General features: G+C 37.3%; 1 protein-coding gene and 1 pseudogene across 2 annotated transcripts in view; both read left to right on the forward strand.

The window, feature by feature from the left end:
- IGSF1 (immunoglobulin superfamily member 1) overlaps positions 1 to 23,571 on the forward strand; it is a 432,586-nt gene that overhangs the window by 286,592 nt on the left and 122,423 nt on the right. The gene's annotated exons all lie outside the window — the stretch shown is intronic.
- LOC309856457 (olfactory receptor 5J3-like) lies at positions 8,888 to 10,011 on the forward strand (annotated as a pseudogene). The gene is made up of 2 exons: positions 8,888 to 9,069; positions 9,273 to 10,011. The product of its transcript is annotated as an olfactory receptor 5J3-like (transcript).

The following is a 23,571-nucleotide window of genomic DNA, read 5'->3' on the forward strand; positions in this document are numbered from 1 at the left end:
ATTAATGCACTGGATATAGTTTATGCAATGCCGTGATTATGGCCATCTCTGTGGCCCTTACTCCTCTATGCTTTCTTACTCAACTTTTGTCATTCAGATATAATCTTTTGGTCTCCAGTGTTCTTATATTTCAATGTGGTATGCCTTAGTGTGGATCTATTTTCATCAGTTTTGCTGGGTATTCAATTGTCCCTTTTAATCTAGAAATTATTTCTTCAGGGAATTTTTTTCAAATGATTCTTAAAATAATTTCTTCCTCATTTTCTCTGTTCTCTTTTAGGGAAATCCATCATTGCTATGTTGGAACTCCTGATTTGATCTTCTAAATTAAATTTTTTTCTTATTTTCTATCTTTGTTTCTTTGGTCTAGTTTTTGTGAGAAATCCTCAACCTTATTTTCCATTATGGCTATTGAAGTTTTATTTCTGTTGTCTCTTAAAATATCCAAGAACTCCTTTATTCAATGTTTATTTTTATAGTTACTATTCTTGTTTAATGACTATAATACCTTCTTTTATATTTCTGATGATCTTAGTGATTTTGAAAGTTTTCCTCTCCCTGAGATATGTTCCCCCCTAAGTTATTTTTTCTTAGCTTTTTTGTTTTGATCTCTTCCTTTTATGATATTCTTTTAAAAATGATGTCTTAGGGTCCTTGAATGTTTGGTTATATTTGAGTGGGACACAAAAAAGCTGATTAAAAGATTTTTTTATTAAAAGTTTTGTCATTGTGGGCCCTACTGTTGGTGAACTTCTAATTATTTTTAGATAATTTTATATAAGGTGATCAGATTCTCTCAGAAAATAACCTTCCAATCTTCTACCTGAGGCAAGCCTTGGCTGCAGGTTTCTGGGAACTAAACAGGAGAAGAAGTCTTGTAGTCTCACCATATAGTAGATAGCTAGATCACACACTGAGTTCTGGCTGAGTCACCCAGCCCAAAAACCTTGTTATTTTAATGATCAGAATAAGTTTCTACTCTTTGGTAAGAGGGAAGTATGTAGGGGAATTGCTCCACTGTGAAGAGTCTTCTGTAAGAAGGGAGCATGTAGGGGAATTGCCCTGCTGTGAAGAAATGAGGAGGGGATTTGGAGGCTTACTTGCTCCATAAACCATCTTTCAAACAATTCCCATGTTTTCAGCCCCACTTTCACCCTCACTTATAGAAGTACCCAGTGGTGACTGGATTCTGCCAATATCTGAGCCTTTTGGAGATCACTGGTGCAAATTGTGTTGTTTATTTTCTCACTGTTGTTTTAAGATTCAGGTTTCTTGGTTCTCCCAATCTGTTAATAGTTGCTTTTTTGCTTTCCTTTTCCTAAAATGCTTTTCATAAATGTTTCCTGTTTGTTTTTCTTCATGAGTTTATGCCTCTAAAATAGTTTATTTTGTGTCATTTATACATAAATGTGAATGTCTAATCCACTGCTTTTAACTGGAAACCCTTCTTTATTTTTCATCATGACATTTAATGTGTTTATTTTGTAGCACTTCTATTACATTATATATTTATATATTTGCTTATTATATGTCTCCACCACAGGTATGCTTGCTTCATGAAAACAGGGATATTGTCTATCTTATTCACTGTGCATCCTTAGTGCCTAGGACATAATAGACACTCAGTTAAGTATTTGCTGCATAAATTAATCTGAATTATTTTATTAATTAAAAATGATATTTATAGTCATAGCATCTGATACTGTTGTAGGAAAAAAATGAATCAAAATAGGAGAATTAGATACTTGAGGAAAAACAATATGTAAGACAAGACACAATAGCACAAGTATATTTTACTGCAAAACCAATATATTTTCAACTTTATAAAGCTACATTTTATTCATGGGAGGCTGCCTCTGAAACATGTCTATGAACTTAAACTCACTGAATCTTAGAAGTGGGGAAAAACTGCAAATTGTTCAGTTTAATATCTTGTTTTACAGATAAGGAAACTGAGGACAAGAAAGGGGAAGTTATTAGCCAAATATCAGACAGCTAGTTAGTGGCAGAGCTGAGGCCCAGGCCCATCTCTTCAGACCATCTGCCCATTACTCTTTCTAATTTGGGTCCTGAAGATATGGTCTGATCAAAACAGCCTGTACCCCTGGGGATAAAAATATATGTTTATAAAAAATAAAAAATTAATAAAAAAAAAACGGCCCAGCTGTGTAAATGTGTACCATCACTGGCCCACTAATCTCACAGGGGTGTTAGAACAGTGAAAGTATAGTGCTAGATTTGAGTGGGATTTGGATGAAAAGAATTAGTGGCATGAGTTTTTTTTAACACTTACATAAACATAAGGTACAGTTATGGAAAGAGAGTTTATTTACACAGTAGCCTTTCAATTAGCCACAGATTCCCTCAGGGGAGAATGATTCTGTATTATATGAAATATAGTGCTTGTGTTAAACACCACACAGTTGGCCCATGAGTGGCTGGCTATATAGATAGAAGTCCAAGAAGCTAATACCCTCAGTCCTGCCAGCAAAAACCGCTGGGGGAAAACAGTGCTAAATGTTAGATATGACCTTGATACAAATGATAAGACATTGCAGGTGAGTTTGTGGCATTTTGCATTTCCTCAAAATCCTTCCATTTGGAATGAAGGGGAGCAAACAATGGGGCAGGCCCTTTCACAGAGAGTCCCTGATTTTGGCTGTACAGTAAAAACTGATCTATTTTGATGTGTCTGCCTGGGGCCTAGAACTTGAAAAACTTCAGCCAGGGAGACAAGTTTTTCTTAAAGTAACTAAATTGCCTTTCACATTTCTATTTTATGTCTGCAGAGGGAACACACAATAAATTTGGGTAAGAATGTAGCAGACAGAAATCAGAGCTGATGAATTCCAAGCTTACATAAACTAAGGTTCCCAATCCCAGGTGCTTTTGTTTTTTCTGTCAGTAGACTTAGTAAAACAAGACAGATGTTCTGAGTCCTCCTAACTCCTGTCCCATAACTCAGGGATTTTGGAGACTGGGCATTGCAATTGCTTTGCTAAAATAGAAGAGGATTTAGTGGGCTAGGATGTGATGGGGAGAGAGTGTGGGGAGCACCACATCAAGCTGCTCGTTCATAGGAGATGATTTGTGTTCATTCATAGGAGACGTGAAAATGAAGGAAGCACAGAATCCAGCCCCCTACAGTAACCACAAGCAACTGAGACTCTTACTTTCCTGAAGATACTGCAGAAACCCAAAGTTCACAGCCCTCCTGACTGAATGTTTAATCCCAGAGAAGGATTAGAGCAATGCTTTAGGTTTGCTTTAGCCCTCACGTTTATATAATGTTGTTGACCTTTAAAATGATGAAACTTGAGCAACTTTAGTGAATCAAACATGGATATCTAGCAATCTGGGCGCCTGCCTGTCTGACTTTTTTCAGGTCCAGTCATGTTTTTTTGTGGCTTAAGGTTATTTCACAAATATGTTTCTTTTGGTTGATTCTAATGATTGTATAGTCACCCAGCCTGTTAATATCCAGTAATATGTTAACGCCAGCCTCCAGTTATTGAGCATTTGGAATCTTTCATGGAATGTCTTTTAACCACTCCTATTTTGCACCAAACTCTACTCACATTTCAAGGTTCTGGTTCAATGCTACCCCCTCCATAATAACTTTCTTTTCCCCACCTGAACCCTGCTCCACCCCCATGGAATAAAATCAGTTCTTTTTTGCTCCTGTAGCTTTTTGTCTTTATTTCCATGAAAGAACATGTTACACATACAGTTGTCTTCCCTGTTATATTATAGGCTATTTGAGGGCAGGGATTGGGTCTTACATAGTTGAATCCCCTAAACTTATGACATAGTGATTTACAGATATACATATACAGCAGACGAATAAACAGCAATATAATGAACTTTTTTGCATAAATTATTTTCGTTTATTTTGGCTTATATCCTTGGGTGTATATTTCTGCAAATGGAATTACTTGGGCAAAGAGCAGTTACACACTCTCATAGTGTATTCCAGATATTTCACCAGCAATTTATGTGGTGACCTGTTTCCCAACAGTGGTCTTTATTACATGTATACTACCAAGCTGGGGGACATTGTGTTTTAATTTGTATTATGCTGAGGTCATATATTTTATCCTGTGATTATATACTGAATATGTTCCCTAATGTGCTTGTTGTACATTTTTTTGATGACTCATCTAGTGAGCTTTATACATATGAGAAATGTAACCATATGGGAATATCAAATCATGGTGGTCATTGAACTAAAGCAATGATAAGGTTTTGGGTAGCATAAGTGTTGAAAGTTTTAGACATATTCAAAGTATAAGTCCATAAATTTTAATTAAATCACATAACTAATAAAATACAAACGAATGAAACAACCTATCCTATCATTCCTGCACCACTTTTCAAGATATTGACAACCATTAATCTACTTTTTATATACCAATTCCTCTACAGATTTGCCTAGTCTGGACATTTCATATATGTAAAATTGTGAAATAAAAAATGGACTTTTAAGCAGAAGCAAAACAACATTTATTAAACACCTACATCTTTGTTAAGCACTTTCTATATTTTTTTCTTATTTAATCTTCAAACAGCCATTAAAGTTAGGTTAATATTCCATTTTAAATACGGGAACTGATAGTAGAGAGGTTGAGCAATTAGAGATCATACAGTTAGGATATGATATAACTTGGATGCTTTGACCCAATCTTTATCCAAGTTCTCTCTGCCTTAAGGTGTTTAGGAAGTTTGGAAAATATCTCTCCAGTACTTCTGCCTCAATGGCCCTCAGTGCCTTCCACAGAGACAAAACACCAATATGACATTTCTCACACTGTGAGGGCTGAAAGAACAGAGTAAAATAGAGTATTTTGTATAACATAGACTCATGGATCTAAATAAATTTGCTCTTTCAACTTCCCTCCATCAGATATTGAGAATGACCAATGATCCGTGTACATTTTAAATCACAGAGCCATGGGAAATTAGAGCTCAAAGCTGAAAAGGGCCTCAGAGGCACCTGGTCTAGCTGCTTTATTTTATTGATGAAGAAACTAGGACCCAGAAAGAGCAAGCTATCTGCTCAAGACCATATAGCTCAAATATGGTGACAGAGGATGACTTTTAATCTATTACTGGAAAAATAAGTGTACCAAAGGTGAAAGTCCCATCCAGAATAACTGCAGAAAACAAATTAAAAGGAAAGCAAGATAGTAATGTGGAAAGGTTACTGAATTAGGTCAGAAGGTCTGGATTCCAACACTATTTCTGCCACTAATTCACTGTGAGACCTTAGACAAGTCACTTAACCTCTTTGAACTTCTGTTTCTTCATCTGGAAATGGTTGGGTTGAAATATATGATGTTTTGGAAGATTGTGTTTATTAAACACTCCTGAAATTGTATTGAATAACTAAATAAGTGAACCTTTGTATAAATGCTAAATGTTGTGCTATTTTTGAAAGATACCCAGAGAACTGCATAACCAAAAAACTGAAAAGAAGGGTAATCAAAAAAAAAAGTTTTTAAAGAACCATTACTGTAAATTTACATGCCTCTAGGGATAAATGCATTAATGCGCTTTTTAAACATAAAAGTTTATTTCTTCAACAAATAAAAAAGTGCCTGATTATTTCCAGTAAGTGGATATACAAGACACATTGGCCAAGTTAATAATATGCCAATTCTGGATGCAATAGTGACACATGCAGTAGCATGTGTAGATGAGGTATATAATCATTTCCTTAATAAAGTATTAATTTTTTATGGTTATTTCCTTTGGGAAGAAAAAGCAATTCAATCTTATTTTAAGGAAAAAAAGATTTTGTCATGTCCTAAAGAATAATAGTCATTTATCCATTCAACTAATATTTATTGAATGCCTACAGTACATGCACATGTCAAGGAACAGATGTATCCTAAAATGGGAAAATTTTTAAAATGATACAATAACATGAAGCTAACATTGAAAACCTGTCTTTTTTATGATTCAAGGTACGTGAGCAGTCAAGAGCTGTTTGTTTAAATCTTCACAGGCTGAAACTTTCACAGTAGAGAGGCAGAGCAGATGATGTGTGTGTAGGGGGGTGAGTGGGAGGGCAAAGAGTGCAGCTCCGTAAGCAGGAGCAGGAGCACACAGCAGAAAATGATCATATTGATGCATTCCTCCTCCCTCTCCCACCTTCCATGATGGAATAATAATAGGGATCCGTTCCATGTGTATTGTATCACCCTTCAGAGTTTACAGAGTGCTTTCACATTCATTATCTTATGTGATCTTCCTGCCAACCCCAAAAGAGAGGCATAGTGGGTATTGTTTTTTCCGTTTTCAAGATGAGAAAATAAGGGGCTGGAAGAGGTTATGTGGATTCTCCATGGAAAAACAATACAAATTAGTGCCAGGACTAGAACTCATGTCTTTTGTCACTGAAAACAGTGTTTTTTCCATTACCTGCATTCATCCCAGTATTTTCTCTTCTCATCTCCATATTTAGAGGCCTAAGTTATTCAGTGTTCCCCTGGGCAGGCTGCTGTGCTGAGCAGCAGCAACAGTAGCAGCAGTAGCAACAGCAGCAGAAATCAACTCCAACAGTGAGGATAGAGTAATAAGAGTGAATTATTACCACAAGTAAAAAATTCTTTTTTCATCTGCTCTGGTCAAAGTGTGTGTGAGAGTGCATGTGTGCATACATGTGTGGTCTGAGATATGGTTAGAGAGTGGAGCATTGAAAATTATATTTTAGCCAGTCTTCCTAGAATTCACTTCTGTTGATCTAAAATGGTGGTAGTGTGCACATACAATATCTCCACTTGCATTTGGTGAAACGGAGTGAAAAAAATAATGAATACAGAGATAGGCATGCTCATGAAGGAATGAAGAAAGTAGAATTCAGTGAGCACCTGATATGTGCTGAGTGCTTTACTTACAATATTTCATTCAATCTTTACTATTGCCCCATGACATAGGTCATATAGTGTTCTTCTTTTACAGATTAGTAAACTAAAGCTTAGATAGGTTAAGTCCTAAGTCACAGAACCAGTGATATCCTATGCTAGGATTCAAATAGGTCCATATGTCTCCAGGATTGGATATCTTAACTACTATACCAAATAAAGAACCTGTATTTTCTGCTGATTTGAATCACACATGTCTTTCTTCTTTTTCTTTTCTTCTTCTTCTTTTTGTTTTTTTTTATTTTTTTTTTAATTGGAGAGGGGAGGGACTGAGAGAAAGGGAGAGGGAGAATCCTCAAGTAGACTCCCCACTGAGTGTGAAGCCAATACAGGGCTCACTCCCAGGACCCTGAGATCCTGACCTAAATCAAAATCAAAAGAGTTGGTTGCCTAACTAATTGAGCCACTCAGTTGTCTCACACATGTTTTTCTTTTTAATCAAAGTTGGGAGAACGCTCCAAGGTCTGCTTGTCCAACGTTTCACTAAATATAGGTTCCCTTCTAGACACCCCTCACTGATGACCATCCAGTGAAACACGGGGACTCTAACTTAATTTAGAGTCTATAGATAGAGATGGAGCTGCAAGGACTTAGGCCTTCTCTTGTCTGGTGCTTCATCCAGGGCAAAATCCAGGTATTTGCGTGGGGCAGTAAGCCACCATTAGAGATACCCTGTGACTGCAATAGAGAGAGATAGAGTCCATGCCCTCAGCCTTAGCACCATCTAACTCCAACCATTTTGTGACCTGGCCCTTTGCTTAGATGGACCTGACCAACAAGTCTTTGTGGAATGAACAAATCTTTGTGGAATTCATATTTGGTTTTGCACAGCTGCATTGCCTTTGCCCCAAACATGGTTAAAGGAATCAGTAAGCTGATGATCAGTCAGGAGCTGCATGAATCCTTTTGTTTTTCACTCATGGGATCCAAATGGTACCTTCAGACTTGGCTTAGGTTTCTGATGGCTATTAAGGGGCATTTTGATTCTGCAACAATCTCTGCTGAAGAAATGATCAAGGTTCTAGAAAACCCTCTACTGTTCAAGCAGAATAGTAAGTATTGATGACTTCCACTGTTTCAGAAATAATGTCACAATTACTAAAGGGAGGGAGTTGTCTGGTTATGTAGTTCATTGGGTATCTTCCAAAGATTACCCCAAAGATAACAGATGTAGTGAAAGAAAGGGCCATATGTACCACAGTGTTCATAGTAGCAATGGCCACAGTCTCCAAACTTTGGAAAGAGTCAAGATGCCTTTCAACAGAAAGAAAGAAAGAAAGAAAGAAAGAAAGAAAGAAAGAAAGAAAGAAAGAAAGAAAGAAAAGAAAGAAAGAAGATATGGTCTATATATACAATAGAATATTATGCCTCCATCAGAAAGGATGAATACCCAACTTTTGTATCAACATGGATGGGACTGGAGGAGATTATGCTGAGTGAAGTAAGTCAAGCAGAGAAAGTCAATTATCATATGGTTATACTTGTGGAGCGTGAGGAATAACATGGGGGACATTAGGAGAAGGAAAGGATAAGTGAATTGGGGAAATTGGAGGTGGGATTGAAGCATGAGAGACTGTAGACTCAGAAACAAACAGGATTTTGGAGGGGAAGAGGGTGGGGAGGTGAACCTGGTGGTGGGTATTAAGAAGGGCACGTTTTGCATGGCGCACTGGGTGTGGTCTATAAACAATGAATCCTGAAACACTGAAAAAAATAAAATAAAATATATTTTTTTTAATTTTTTATTTTTTATAAACATATATTTAAAAAAAATAAATAAAATAAAATAAAATATTAAAAAATAAAGTGAGAATATAGATGAGGGGAAGGGCTGGAGACGTGGATTGATATGTTTTGAGTGGGACTCTTTTACCCATATCATCCAGTTTCCCATTATTTCCTCAACTAAAGCATGTCTAAAGAGCTCTTAACTGGTCAAGAATAATATCCAGCTTGTGTGGATGGAGAATTCATTCATGGTGACTGACTTCATTCTTCTTGGCATGGCAGACAACCTTCAGCTTGGAGTCCTGCTATTTGGAGTCTTCCTTATCATTTATATTGTCACTGTGTTGGGGAATCTAGGCCTGGTAATCCTGAGCAGAATCAGTCCCTGCCTCCATACTTCCATGCACTTTTTTTCCCTCTAACCTATCCCTTCTTTTTCTTTTTATAGATTTTATTTATTTATTTGACAGAGATCACAAGTAGGCAGAGAGGCAGGCAGAGAGAGAGGGGGAAACAGGCTCCCTGCTGAGCAGAAAGCCTGATTGGGGGCTCGATCCCAAGACTCTGGAATAGTGACCCAAGCCAAAGGCAGAGGCTTTAAACCACTGAGCCACCCAGGCATCCCCTTTCCCTTCTTGATGTCTGTTTCTCTTCCATTACAATCCCAAAGACTTTAGCAAATTTGTTATCTAAATTGTAGGCCGTTTCTTTCCTTGGATGCATAGCTCAAAAGGGCTTGTTCATAATCTTTGCCTCTGCTGAATGCAACCTTTTGGCTTCCATGGCTTATGACCACTATACTGCCACCTATCACCCACTGCTCTCCCCTATCACCATGTCTAGAGTGTGTTGTCTCCTCATGATAGCAGGATGCTACTTTGGGGGATTAGTTAACATGGTTTCTGTGACAACTTCCATCACACAACTATCATTCTGTCAACCACGTGTCCTTCCCCAGTTCTTCTGTGACGTTCCTCCACTATTGGTACTGGCTTGCTCAGACCCCTGGGTCACCCATATACTGGTTATTGGCTGTGGGGGATTCACCCTGGTCACCTCCATTGTGGTGATCCTTGTCGCCTCCGTGTCTGTCCTCACGATGATCCTGGGAATTCCTTCAGCTTCTGGCAAAGAAAAAGCTTTCTCTATATGTGATTCCCACATGACTGCTTTTTGACCTATATTACGGACCAGCTGTGTGTATTGAACTTGCAGCCCTCTCAACATGGATCCCAGGCAGGAGATCAAATGGTTTCAGTGTTTTATGCAATGTTAATCCCCACGTTAAATACTCTCAAGTTTGAGAAACAAGGAAGTGAAAGCTCCTTTATGGAAAATATTGAAGCAGAGTCCCTAATCTTCCATTTCGTGTCTCAAGAATGTAACATGTTCTATGAAGACTTGCTTACAGTTCTATTCACGGTGTTTTCCTTGCCTGCAAATGAAGCCTTGTTAAGAACAATTTAATTGCTCTGGCTAAGAGTTTAGAAGTAGTTGTTTAGATAAACGGCAACACAGTAAGAAGTTATATGGCCAAAACAATGTGTATTTTCTGAAGCAACTGTCTGATAAATGTTTTAAAAGAAGGAAATATGTATGTGGATATGAATATGTCAATTTGAGTTGTGAACTGGTGTAACCCCAGTCATAAGTTTAAATAATTCCATGATAACAAGGTTAGAAAATAGTGTAATTTGACTATAAATTATAGAAGAAAACATAAATGGCAACTGAGATGCAAATACTTCTGCTTTACTGTTCATGTATTTATATGGAGGATTTACTTGGTATCCCTTAGGTTGAATTAAGTTCAGTCCCTATCTTTCATCCTCATGAAAGGATGACTTTCAGAAGACTCCTGAATGTGTGTTTTCCAAATGCTGCACCATCACTACCACTGTGAGGCTATAAAATGTGAGACTATATATTAATTCACATATGTAATTATTGAGATTTATAAGGGTAAATCTTAAAAGATAGTAATGCTAAGCCAAACAACAGATTAAGTTTGCTAATCAGAGTAGGATTTGAAAGATTCCTTGTAAGGGACAATGGACCATTGATTAGTGGAAACTCTAGGCCTAAATTATGCCAATGATGTGTGTGTGTGTGTAAATACTAAATGGACTATTGTATGCAAATTATAAACTAGCTAAGCCTATTGGTATTCCTGAATATATGACCAACAGACTACACAAGTGTGAGTTGTGAGTTAATTTATTAGTCCATGGCTAGCCCTCAGAATTTGAAAAGGTGCATAAAATTTGTGGATATTACTATCTTGTGTAAATATATTGAACAACAAGCTATCTATAAAAGCATATCATCCTATACCTGAAGACTATAAAAACTTATTATCTTACTTTTATAGTTGAGGAAGCCAAGGCTTAGAGAAGAGAAACTGAGCAAGATCAAAGAACTAGTTAGGGGAAAAATAATCAAATTGGCTTTGGCTGCAAGGAAAAACAGAAAGAAGTATTTATTTATACCTAGGTCAGACACAATATTTGAGCCCTAAGGTAGCTTTGTTTCTGCCTCTATTCCCCAAAACGTTCTAGCCTTAATAGCCATCTTCCAAAGACTGCTAAGCCCCAGTTGTGAGGCAGTGTGGTTTACTACCAAATAAAACTAATCCTCTTAGAGCCCAGATCCTTATATCCAACTGCCAGATGCAACCTCCCGTTGAAAAGTTCCTCAAGCGCTTCAAACTTAATGTTTAAAAACGGAACTCTTCTAATCCTGCTCTTCCTTTCCCCTTGTTTCCTATGTAAGTGAACAACACAACCCGGTTTCTTAAACCCAAAGCCTAAAGTTAGTCTTTGACACTTTCTCCCCCTTCAACTCCCTACATTCGATCAGTTACCAAATCCTGCCAATTCTTCCTCCCAAATTACTCTTGAAGTAGTTTATTCTTCAAGGACACTGTCCTAGATCATGATGTACTCCTTTCTTGCCTAGATTAGCAAAATAATCTTTTATCCTTTCTCTCTGAATCCACCCTGGATCCTATTAAATCTACTTTTTACATAACAACTACGGTAGTTTAAATGTAAATCCAACCAGATCAGCCTTCTACTCTCCACACTGATAAGATAAATTCCAAACTGTTATATTTTGCATGCAAAGCTCTCCATATCTTGTCTGTCCAAGTCCTATCCATTTTTTGAAGTCCAAGCTTAAATCCTATCTTTTCTGCGAACCTTTTCCTGATGTTTCAGATGGAAGTAGGGATTCATACTCTGGTTTCCCGTTGCACTTTGCACCTCCATTGTAACATTATGACACTTGGCCTTATGATAAAATCCTCTGAATTTTTTAGAATTTCTGTTTTGCTTACATACACTGAAAACTTTCAGAAGGATAGAGCCATATTTGGTTAATTTTTCATCTCCCAACCAAGGTTTAGCATAGAGTCTGGTACCTAGTAAAGGTTCAAAAAGCATTAGTAGAGCTGAAATTCATTCACAACTAACCTTTTTACTTATCCAGGTAATTTTTTTCCACCAAGTATTGTTATATCCTATTGTGTAATGGAAGACAGGTAGAAAATCTTACCTCCTGGAGCATGGGCTTCTAGCTGAATCTCTTGTTTTTTGGAGGTTTTTGCTTGACATTCAATCCATAATAGAGAACCTGAATCTCTTCTTTATTGTCTGTTCAACTCTATACACCCAGGTGCTTGCCCTCCAAACGCTTGTCCTCCCTGGATTTCTGTCCTTCTGTCTCTTCTCAAGCACGTGGCAGATGCTTCCTGGAAGAAAAACCATCCTATTTGTAGGATTCAAGGTTAAAGTTTCAGAATCAGAAATCAGAGGTAGAAGGGCTCACAAAGATCATTGAGAATAAGGGGTTTTAATTTTTTTAAACATTGGAATTATTTAAGTGAATTAAATGCAGAACAAAAATATATAAAACATCATCCATGTTGTCGCAAATGGCAAGACTTCATTTCTTTTGATGGCTGCATAGTAGTACCCCTGGGGATAAAAATATATGTTTATAAAAAATAAAAAGTTAAAAAATATATATATAAAACATCAAAGTAGGACAGGCTTAGCTGAAACCAGTGTGAGTTCCTTATAACTCTAACTTCATTGCCAAGCACTCACCTCTACCTCTGTGAAGCACCTCTCTAGAACCTCAACAACAGTCTGGAAACACTAGGTTAATCAAAACTGCTCTTTTCACATATGAGGAAACAGTGTCCCCAAGGGAGAGCAACATTCTGAAAATCACTCAGTTTGTCAGTGGCAGAGGCAGATTTAGAATTCAGGTCTTCTGATTCATACCCCAGATTATCATCTCTCACCATATTTTCTTAGGCCCCTCTCAGGATTTGAGACACAACTCAGCTGAGAGGGTGGGATGAAATTGGCCTCATTAGACTAGACTGAACAGCACACATTGACTCAAGATCTATCTCCTTGGCAAGCAGCTATGTCTCCTACCCTCTGAACAGCTCCAGCAAGAGTAGAGAGAGCTACAACTTCATCATCTTTCAAAATTTCTATGTGACAGGTGGTGGACCCCAGGGGACACTAAAATACTTTAGTAATAGACAGTCCTTGCAGTTAGAACTGGCCAAATAATTTGTAGGTCCCTGGAAAAAATGTAAATGTGAAGTCCTGTATTCAAAAAGCAAAAAGGAGTGCCATTTAAGGTACTCAAATATAAAGTTTTCCCCTTTCTATTGCAGTCTCTCTCTCAATCTGTTATGATGCTTTCAATTTGCTATGCAATATCACACCCTCTCAGGCACAGGATACTTGCAGGGCAAGTGCAGCCCTACACAGGTGCCTGGTGATTCTATCCTGTGACTCAATGCATGGTCCCCTGACCTGTTTCCTCCTCCCACAAACTGCTGGACAGATATATTGTACCTTGGTCAAGAGTGAATAAATCAAGCTAGGCATATCCTCTTCCCATGGGCCAGCTGCTCCAACCCATGGTGGGCAAATGGCCACCATGGGTAGGGCAAGCTCTGTACCAGGATGTGCTAGGTACCTGGGTCAGGGTGGACAATGGATCAGTTCTACTGAGTCCTATGTCAAATGCACCATGGCAATACTACCCTGGGGTCAGGATGACTATTATGGCAAACAGCTTTGAAATGTTGTAGTGCATGCTGTCTAACCCCAGTACTCCCAAGGCTCTTGCTCAGTCTACTGAGAATGAAGGTTTGTAGCAACCACTGGGCATATTATTAAATTATTAAAAATTTAATACAGTGACATTAACCCCAAAGAACAAGGTCATTTTGAGCACTGTCCTGTACCATCACACTGAACACATGTCCATGAGTACAAGCTCTGAATCAGACTGCCATACTCTGAGACCCACCTCTCTCACTTCTGAACTCTTTGACCATAGACAAGTTACTTAAGTTTTCTGTATCTCAGTTTCTTCACCTATACAATGGGGATAAGATTATCTAACTCCCAAGGTTGTTGTGAGGTTTATATGAGGTAATGGCTTGTGCATTGGTCAGAATGGTTTTCAGATATAGTATATATCCAGTAAGTTTTTATTTTTAAAGATTTTATTTATTTATTTGACAGAGAGAGAGAGCACAAGTAGGCAGAGAGGCAGGCAGAGAGAGAACGAGGAGGAAGCAGGCTCCCTGCTGAGCAGAGAGCCCAACATGGGGCTCGATCCCAGGACCCTGGGATCACGACCTGAGCTGAAGGCAGAGGCTTTAACCCACTGAGCCACCCAGGCGCCCCAGTAAGTTTCTTATTTATTATCATTTTTTGCTCGTAGGATCCCACATTTTTCAGATATCCAATATAGGCATTGGGCTTTGTTTTCCCTGGATCTTCTGCAGGGCTGTGTTCCAAATGGTATTTACCCAGGTTGCACAGCATGTAATCAGATTTGAGTCTCCAGTGACCTTTCCAGCTTAAGGGAACTCCACTAGATTTGCACAAACTGAGAGAGCCCAGTCAGTTGTCTCTGGCAGAATTTACAGTTTTTACTTCCACAGACTCAGGACCCATTGAAATCAGTGTTAGGTCTTAACACACAGTCTCAGAACTATCAAATTCAGCATTGGGGACCTCACATCTAGTTCTGCTGCTTCTCCCACAAGCTTTCAAGAAGGGGATATCCTCGTTGTCTTATAAATAGTCATTCCTGGTTATTGGGTTAATGAGAAAGACTATCCAGGGCAATTTCTGGTGTCCCCATCTCAATCCTGCTGCCCTAAGGCCATCTGTTGGGGTCATGGATGTTCAATGGGGACTTGGAGTCAAAACAAGATTTAAAGCCAGTGGAACCTAGGCCAGTCCTTCTAAAGGGAGCAAGACTTCTCCCAGTGGGGGGATGAGGGATCGTAAGTGCAGGAGAACCTATAAGTTAAGGAAGTGACTCTGTCTTCTCAGGTGTTATAAGAAGATAATCATTGACCTCTTTCTGCATCTGCCACTCAAAGTTGCTAGAGAAGCTGAGCCTTGCTATCCAGGGAGCTCTCAGCACATCTTCACACCCGCCATCCTCAGCCTACACTCAAGATGGGCTGCAGTCAGTTTCACTTGGTGAGTGGGCTTCTCCAGCTATTCTTGCAGAGACCTGGTCAGGGGGCAGTCCTGGAAGCTGGAACTAGCTGGGACCCATCTCACATTACATGAGTAGAGTTCAGAGACTCAGAGCATTAAGCAATGACAGCAGAAGAGGCTGAATCTATTTTGTACAATACTCAGAACAGGGCTAGGCTGGGATTAATGGAGAATAGAAGTAAGCAAGTCCATCAATAAATATTTTATGAGTTCACATCTGTGTATAAACTGATTCTAGGCAGTATAGAAGCATAGAGAAGAGAATGGGGAGAGAGGCGAGACATGCCAAGGGAAATAAAAGCCCTTTTCTTGGGGAGCATAAAATATAGGCCTCAGAGAAGAAAATATTTAAGCACTTACGGAAAAAAGTCAAATAGAAATGGGTTTTACTCTATAATATTTTCCTGAAAAATGATATGTAAAATGAATTTCAAACTCAGTAAAGTCCCACTGACTTGTGTTTTAGCATTAGAGATAAGTTCCTACTTAAAAAAATGTAACCTCAATTCAAACCAACAATAAAGGTGTTGATTTGTCTTCATTAAGAATTGCCGCCTTTTCCACATATGCTGGTTGACCCTGATAACTAATTCAATTATCTAAAATTACTTTTTTCCTAATTATAAGAGAATTACATGCTAAATATTGAGAAATTAGAAAATATGAAGAAGCTAGAGAAATACATATCAGCACCTAGAGATAACTACTAACACTTTGGTGTACATACTTTTGGTCTTTTGCTTTTTAATACATGCGTATGTGTCTATGCACATGTGTGTATAATTGTATTTGTAGTAAAATAATAACATAATACTATTTTCTACCATATTCTTTTCACTTAAAACTATGTTATAAAAAATATGCATGTCAAAAAGCATTCTTCCTCAAGTTTACTGGTTCCATAAATATACTCTAGTGTAGGGATGAACTCTTATGATTAATTGTTTTTTTTTAAGTTTTTATTTAAATTCCAGTTAGTTAACTTACAGTGTAATATTCTTTTCAGGTATATAATATAAGGATTCAACACTTCCATACATCCCCTAGTGCTCATCATTAGGTACCCTCCTTAATCCCCATTACCTATTTCACCCATCCCTCATTATCTATTCATCAGTCAATGGACACTTTCCATAATTTGGCTATTGTAGATACTGCTGCTATAAGCACTGGGGTGCATATATCCCCTTGAACTGTTACTTTCGTATTCTTTGGGTAAATACCTAGAAGGATCATAGAGGGTAGTTCTACTTTTAAGTTTTTGAGGAACCTCCATTTTCTTTACCACAGTGGCTGCAACAGTTTGTATTTCCATCAACAGTGCAAGAGGGTTCTCTCTTTCTCTGAATCCTTGCCAACACCTGTTATTTCTTGTGTGTGGGTTTTTTTTTTTTTTTTGCCATTCTGACAGGTGTGAGGTGATATCTCATCATAGTTTTGATTTCCATTTCTCTGAGGATAAGTAATATTGAACACCTTCTCACATGTCTGTTTGCCATCTGGATGTCTTCTTTGGAAAAATGTCTGTTCATGTCTTCTTCCCATTTTTTAATTGAATTATTCCTTTTTTGTATGTTGTTTTATAAATTCTTTATATATTTGGATACTAACCCTTTATTAATATGTCATTTGTTAATATCTTCTCCCATTTGGAAGGTAGCCTTTTAGTTTTGTTGATTGTTTCCTTCACTGTGCAGAAGCTTTTTGCTTTGATGTAATCCTAATAGTTTATTTTTGCTTTTATTTCCCTTCCCTCAGGAGACATATCTAGAAAGAAGTTTCTGTGCCTGATGTCAAAGAGGTTATTGTCTGTGTTTCCTTCTAGGATTTTTCAGTTTCAGTAAGAACTTTGAAAGGACCGATAGAAAGAGCATATAGCTAACAATAGCTTCTATCAATGTGCTTAAAGAAAGAAACAGTGTGTAAACCTGGTGATTCACAGACCTGTACCCCTGGGGATAAAAATATATGTTTATAAAAAATAAAAAGTTAAAAAAAAATAAAAAAAAAAGAAAGAAATAAAATACATAATTTGGAATCTGACTGGATTTTGTTAAATGCATAAATAGGAGGCCAGACTAAATGAAGTTACCAGGAAAAATTAACTCCTATGATCAAATCTCATGTGAACACAAAGGCCTTAAATGAAACTTCCATTTGAACGGGTAGAGAAAAGAAAGGGCTGATGTTCTGAAAGAATTTACCAGACATTTTCCCTCAGATTTTGGAGTTTAATGTGCATAATATCTTGGTGTAGAGCAATAAAACTATCCTGTGCCAACCCAGTGAGTGTCCATCCCACAGATAGAGGTGGGAAAGCAGAAAAGAGTCCTAGTTCTGTAACCTAGGCTGAGAGCAATCAAGAGGGAGGCCAGAGTAAGAAAGACTTGTGGTTGCCCTGGAGCCAAGAACTTTCTGAGGATGATGAGGATGATGAATATTTATGGATGCAGTGCAGGGAATTAAAGGCTTTCAAGTCACAGAGAAGGAGGAAAGCATACCAGCTCCACCAAAGGAGGAATATCACAAAAGTGGTCCGTAGTGGAAGTTGCAGAACAGAAGGTAGAATGTACAGACTGGTAAAGACACTGGAGTTGATGGTTCCCCTTGTGCTTGGAGAACAGGTTGGACAAGACCCTGGCCATGTGCACAGTGAATGGAGAAATCTAAGCAGGACAGAGAGATAAATGGGGACGACCCCAATGAAGATGACTAGCCAGTTTCCCTACTATAGCAATAGTACAGAAGAGTATGAGTACTCCAAAGAAAAGGGCTAAAAATAAAGGTAAACCTGAGGAGTGTCAGTTATTCTTAGAAGGAACTTTACCAGAACACTGGAATTTCTTTCCATAACTCCCAAAAGTCATCTGGGACAGACTTCCTAAGGTACAAACTCAGGGATCTGATACATATTTTGGTTCAGCCCTCTAGTTTCAACTCCTAATAATAATCTGGGTTGTCATAAAATCAGGATAGACAATTTACAGTTATCCCAAGGAGTAAGACCAATTCACATCATTTAAAATTCATTTAAAGCAATGTTTAATTAGCATAATATTTAATTCTACTTTAATTACTTTTATGAACCCACATATTGCTTTAGGGAATTAGTAAAATTAGAAAAAAAAATAATGTGTCATAACATGGAACATGCTGGGAATCATTAGTCTAAACCATTTGGATAAATGGCTATTTCCATTCTATTTGATAATTGCTAGCATTGAAAACCCTACATCTACCTACCTCCCCTTCCACCTACCTCCAATAGGTATTCTCTTGAGTGTTGAGAGTTCTTTGGTTTGTCCAACAATATATATTTATTTTTAACTTTATCTTCTGATCAATCCAAAAACAAAATTGCCTCAGTTTCCTCCTACATAACCCAGAGGTAATCACAGTTTCTTTCTGGATTGTTGTGGGAGCTCAATAATATAATGTTACACAAAAAGATATTTCATGAAAAAAAAATGCCGCTACTAGTAAAACTTACACTTAATGCCAGGCAGTAGGTCTTTATTTATCCAGTGGAGTAAATAAGAAGCAATGACCACTAACAGGATAAAACTTTGGGAAACTTTGCAACTCAGTTTTATTAAAGAGATCCAGTGGGTAGAGCAATTAAAATACTTCTTAACTGGAGGATATGACCTCCACTTCCTTACTCACAAGACACAAATACCACGTGTAATATCTTTCAACATTAAGCCTGTGATGTTCTAGTCTCAGGCTCCAGGAATACAAGCAAGGCATTTTCCAAACCATACAGCTCATGTGAGTGGGAAATCCCAAGCAGGGAGAAGCAAGGTCTTGGATAAGATGTTGCTACTCCTCTGTACCTGATTGTAGGTGATAGTAGCAAGGCAGTAGCCAAAGGGAGAGCATAGCTTCAAACCAGGAAAAAGAATGAATCATTCTTTCTTCAAAGGTCATATACGATTTCCCATGTCCAGTGGCTAAATGGGGATTTTGTTTTTTTGCTTCAATAGAGAAAGGATAATTTCACTAGTCATTTTCTTATCTTTTTTCTCTGACGTCACTTTTCCCTCATTTCTGTCTTCTGTTTCTCATATAGAAATAATATAGTGGAGAGAGCAGGGGTTTTGAATCTAGACAGACTTAATATTTAATGCAACATAGGGGCTTAAGTGGGTAGGAGAAGAATAAATGAAACAAGATGGGATTGGGAGGGAGACAAACCATAAGTGACTCTTAATCTCACAAAACAAACTGAGGGTTGCTGGGGGGTGGGGGGCTGGAGAAGGGGGTGGGGTTATGGACATTGGGGAGGGTATGTGCTTTGGTGAGTGCTGTGAAGTGTGTAAACCTGGCGATTCACAGACCTGTACCCCTGAGGATAAAAATATATTATATATTTATAAAAAATTAAAAATTAAAAAAATACCTGGGAAAAAGAAAAAAAACTATTTTTAAATACCACATGCATGTGATAAAATTTTTTTTTTTATCTGACAGAGATCACAAGTAGGCAGAGAGGCAGGCAGAGAGAGAAGGGAAGAAGCAGGCTCCCTGCCGAGCAGAGAGCCCGACACGGGGCTCGATCCCAGAACCCTGAGATCATGACCTGAGCCAAAGGCAGAGGCCCTAACCCACTGAGCCACCCAGGTGCCCCATGATAAAGAATTTTTAAATGGTAGTGTTATACAGTTAAACATTTCTCTCTCACCCACCAGTTTCTAGTCCTCCATTTTACCTTCAAAGAGGCAACTAACTATTCTTATGCACTTTGTTCAGCCTTGTATGTTATAAATACATAAAAACATGCCTTTAGAAAAACGTAAAAACTTCACTGTACACACTGTTCTGCACCTTCATTTTTTCACTTAAAATTATGCTTTTGAGAATGTTCTTTATCAGCTATTTCAGTTATCTATACAGGCATAGGAGAAAACTTCAAAAGAGTGACATATAATAATAACAACAATTTATCATGATCATGGATTTGGGGCTCACTGGACTCCAATAGGCAGTCTGCACTCAAGATCCCTTATATGGTTGCTATCAGCTGGTAATTTGGGGTAGAATGGTTTTCTATCTCAAGGCTTCATCATTTCTAAGTCTGACATGGGGGGAACAAAGACTAATTCCTCCTTCCTTCCCTCTCTGTCTGTTTGTGTCTCTGTCTCTGTCCCTCTTTTTCCACTCTTCTCTTCCTTCTCCCCACCCCCCACCATTATGTTGGCTTCATGGCAGACAGACTTCATGCATGGTGACTGAATGCTCCTACAGCAATTGTTTTGAGGAAAACCAGCAGAAGCTACATGACCTTTTCTAACCTAGCTTCTGAAGTCATGAGCCATCATTTCTTTTTTTATATTATTTTTTTATTATGTTATGTTAGTTACCATACAGTATGTCATTAGTTTTTGATGTAGTGTTCCAAGATTCATTGTTTACATATAACACCCAGTGCTCCATGCAATACATGCCCTCCTTAATACCCACCATCAGGCCAACCCATCCCCCCACTCCCTCCCCTCTAAAACTTTCAGTTTTGTTTCTCAGAGTCCACAGTCTCTGATGGTTCGTCTTCCCCTCCGATTTCATTTTTCCCTTCCTTCTTCTAATGTCCTTCATGCTATTTGTTATGCTCCACAAGTAAGTGAAACCATATGATAATTGACATTCTCTGCTTGACTTATTTCAATCAATATAATCTCCTCTAGTCCCGTCCATGTTGATGAAAAAGTTGGGTATTCATCCTTTCTGATGGCTGAGTAATATTCCATTATATATATGGACCATATCTTCTTTATCCATTTGTCTGTTGAAGGGCATTTTGGCTCTTTCCACAGTTTGGCTGTTGTGGACATTGCTGTTATGAACATTGAGGTGCATATGGCCATTCTTTTCACTACATCTGTATCTTTGGGGTGAATACGCAATACATGCATCATCATTTCCACTGCATTCTATTCATCAAAGCAGTCCCCAAATCCCAGCTAGGTTGAAACAGTGGTAGCACACATTTTGAGTCTTTTCTCTGGAGTGATAAGAATTTTTGAACATGTATTCAGTCCACCACATCAAATGATGTAGTGATATCTCATTCTTTGATTAATGACTACATGGTATTTTGTAGCATGAATGCACAATAATAGAATCAGTTCCCTATTAATAGATATTTAAGTTGTTTTCCATCTTTTGCTACTGCAATAAATACTTTTGCATGTAAACCTTTGAAAATATGTGTAATATATCCGCAAGATTAATTAATCAAACCAGAGTTGCTGGGCAAAAAAACCCAAAAAACCCCCAAAAATAACAAAAAAAAAAAAACTTCAAAGAATTTACACCTCTACCAACAATATATGTGGGTTATTTTTCACATGTTTTTGTCCATGTACTGTATTATCAAGCCTCTTAATCTTGAGTTTTACAGTTGTAATATTTAAAGACATTTTTCATTTTCTGTGAATTGTTATTTGTTTTCTTTTTCCCATTTTTAAATTAGATTGTTTTTCCTTTTCTTGAGGATTAATAGACTTAGCCCTTGTGATAGGTGTCGCAAATATTTCCCTCAGTTTTTTATTTTAAAATTTGATTAGAGTTTTTCTCTGTATAGAAATCTTATAAGTCTTTCTGTTGTTTTATTATACAAAGATAAAATGTTTAATATTATAATTTTCTTATATTATTGCTTTAATTAATTAATTAATTAATTGTTTTTGCACCATACCCAGTGCTCCATGCAATCCGTGCCCTCTCTAATACCCACCACCTGGTTCCCCCAACCTCCCACCCCTCGCTGCTTCAAACCCCTCAGATTGTTTTTCAGAGTCCATAGTCTCTCATGGTTCACCTCCCCTTACAATTATTGTTTTTTTGAAATAAGTTTTTGTTTCATTGATTTTTTTGTAATGTTTTTTGTTTTCAATTTTGTTGGCTTTTGCTTGTGTCTTTACTATTTCTATCTTGATGCTTGCTTTAGATTTATTTTACTCTTCTGTTTTTAGTTTCTTCTGGTGGGAGCTTATATTATTGATTTGAGACTTTTCCATTGTGTAAAAATTAACATTTATGCTATAAATTTCCACCTAATACTCTATTAGCTGGCTCCTACAAATTTTGATATAGTCTATTTTATTTCATTCATTTCAATGTACCTCTTTGACCAATGAATTATTTAGAAGGGTATTGTTTAGTTTTTCAGTGTTTGAGTAATTTTCTGTTACTTTTATGATTTTTTCCTATATTGATTCCATTATGGTTCAAGAATATACCTGTATGATTTCAATTATTTTAAATTTGTTGATATCACTTTTATGGCCCATGATATGGTCTATTTTGGTGAATGTCTGTTGGACAGAGTATTCTATAAATGTCAGTTAGAGTGCTATTCAGGTAATCTATGTCCTTAGTGGTTTTCTGCCTGCTTGTTCTATCAATTGCTGACAGAGGTATTGAAGTCTCAGCTATACTTGTCGATCTTTCTATTCCTCCTTTCTATTCTACAGCTTTGGCTTTGCATATTTTGCACCTCTTTATTTGGGGTGTATATATGTAGGGTTACTATATTTTGTTAATGACCTTTTTATCATTATGTAATGTCACTCTTTGTCACTGGTAACTTTTTTAGCTCTGAAATTATAACAACAGTGTCTCTGCTTTCTTTTGATTCATTTAGCATAGTGTAACTTTTTCCGTCTTTTTACTTTCAACCTACCTTATACTAAATGAAGTTATATAAAATAAAGTTATAGCTAAATGAAGTTTCTTATAGTTGAAGGAAGCTTCTTATAAATACCATACATTTGGGTCATTTTTTTTTTTTAGTTCAGTCTGCAAATCGGTCTTTTAATTTCTATGCTATACCATTTACATTTAATGTAATTACCATTACATTAAGGATTAATTATGACATTTTATTTATACTTTTTGTTTATTTTTCCTTGACTTCCCTTCTGTTACTTGAACATTTTTTAGAATTCCATTTTGATTTATTATGTGTTTTTTTCTAATCTAACTAAAATTTTATACATATTGAGCAGCAGCTCCCCATTTCTCCCAATTCCCAGACCCTAGAAACTACCATTCTATTTTATGCCTCTATTATTTTAACTACTTTAGATGCCTTGTGTAAGTGGAATCAAGCAACATTTGTCTTTCTGTGTCTGGCTTATTTTATTTTATCTTATTTATTTATTTTATAGATTTTATTTATTTATTTGACAGAGAAAGAGACAAAGAGCAAGAGAGCACAAGCAGGGGGAGCTGTTGAGGGAGAGGGAGAAGCAAGCTCTCCTTTGAGCAGGTAGCTTAACATGTGAATCTATTCCAGGACCCCGGGATCATGACCTGAGCTTACTCTGAGACAATTTCACCACCCCGCTCTTCAGTTGAAC

This window comes from Mustela nivalis (assembly GCF_964662115.1).
Source record: "Mustela nivalis genome assembly, chromosome: X".
NCBI classification, from domain to species: Eukaryota; Metazoa; Chordata; class Mammalia; order Carnivora; family Mustelidae; genus Mustela; species Mustela nivalis.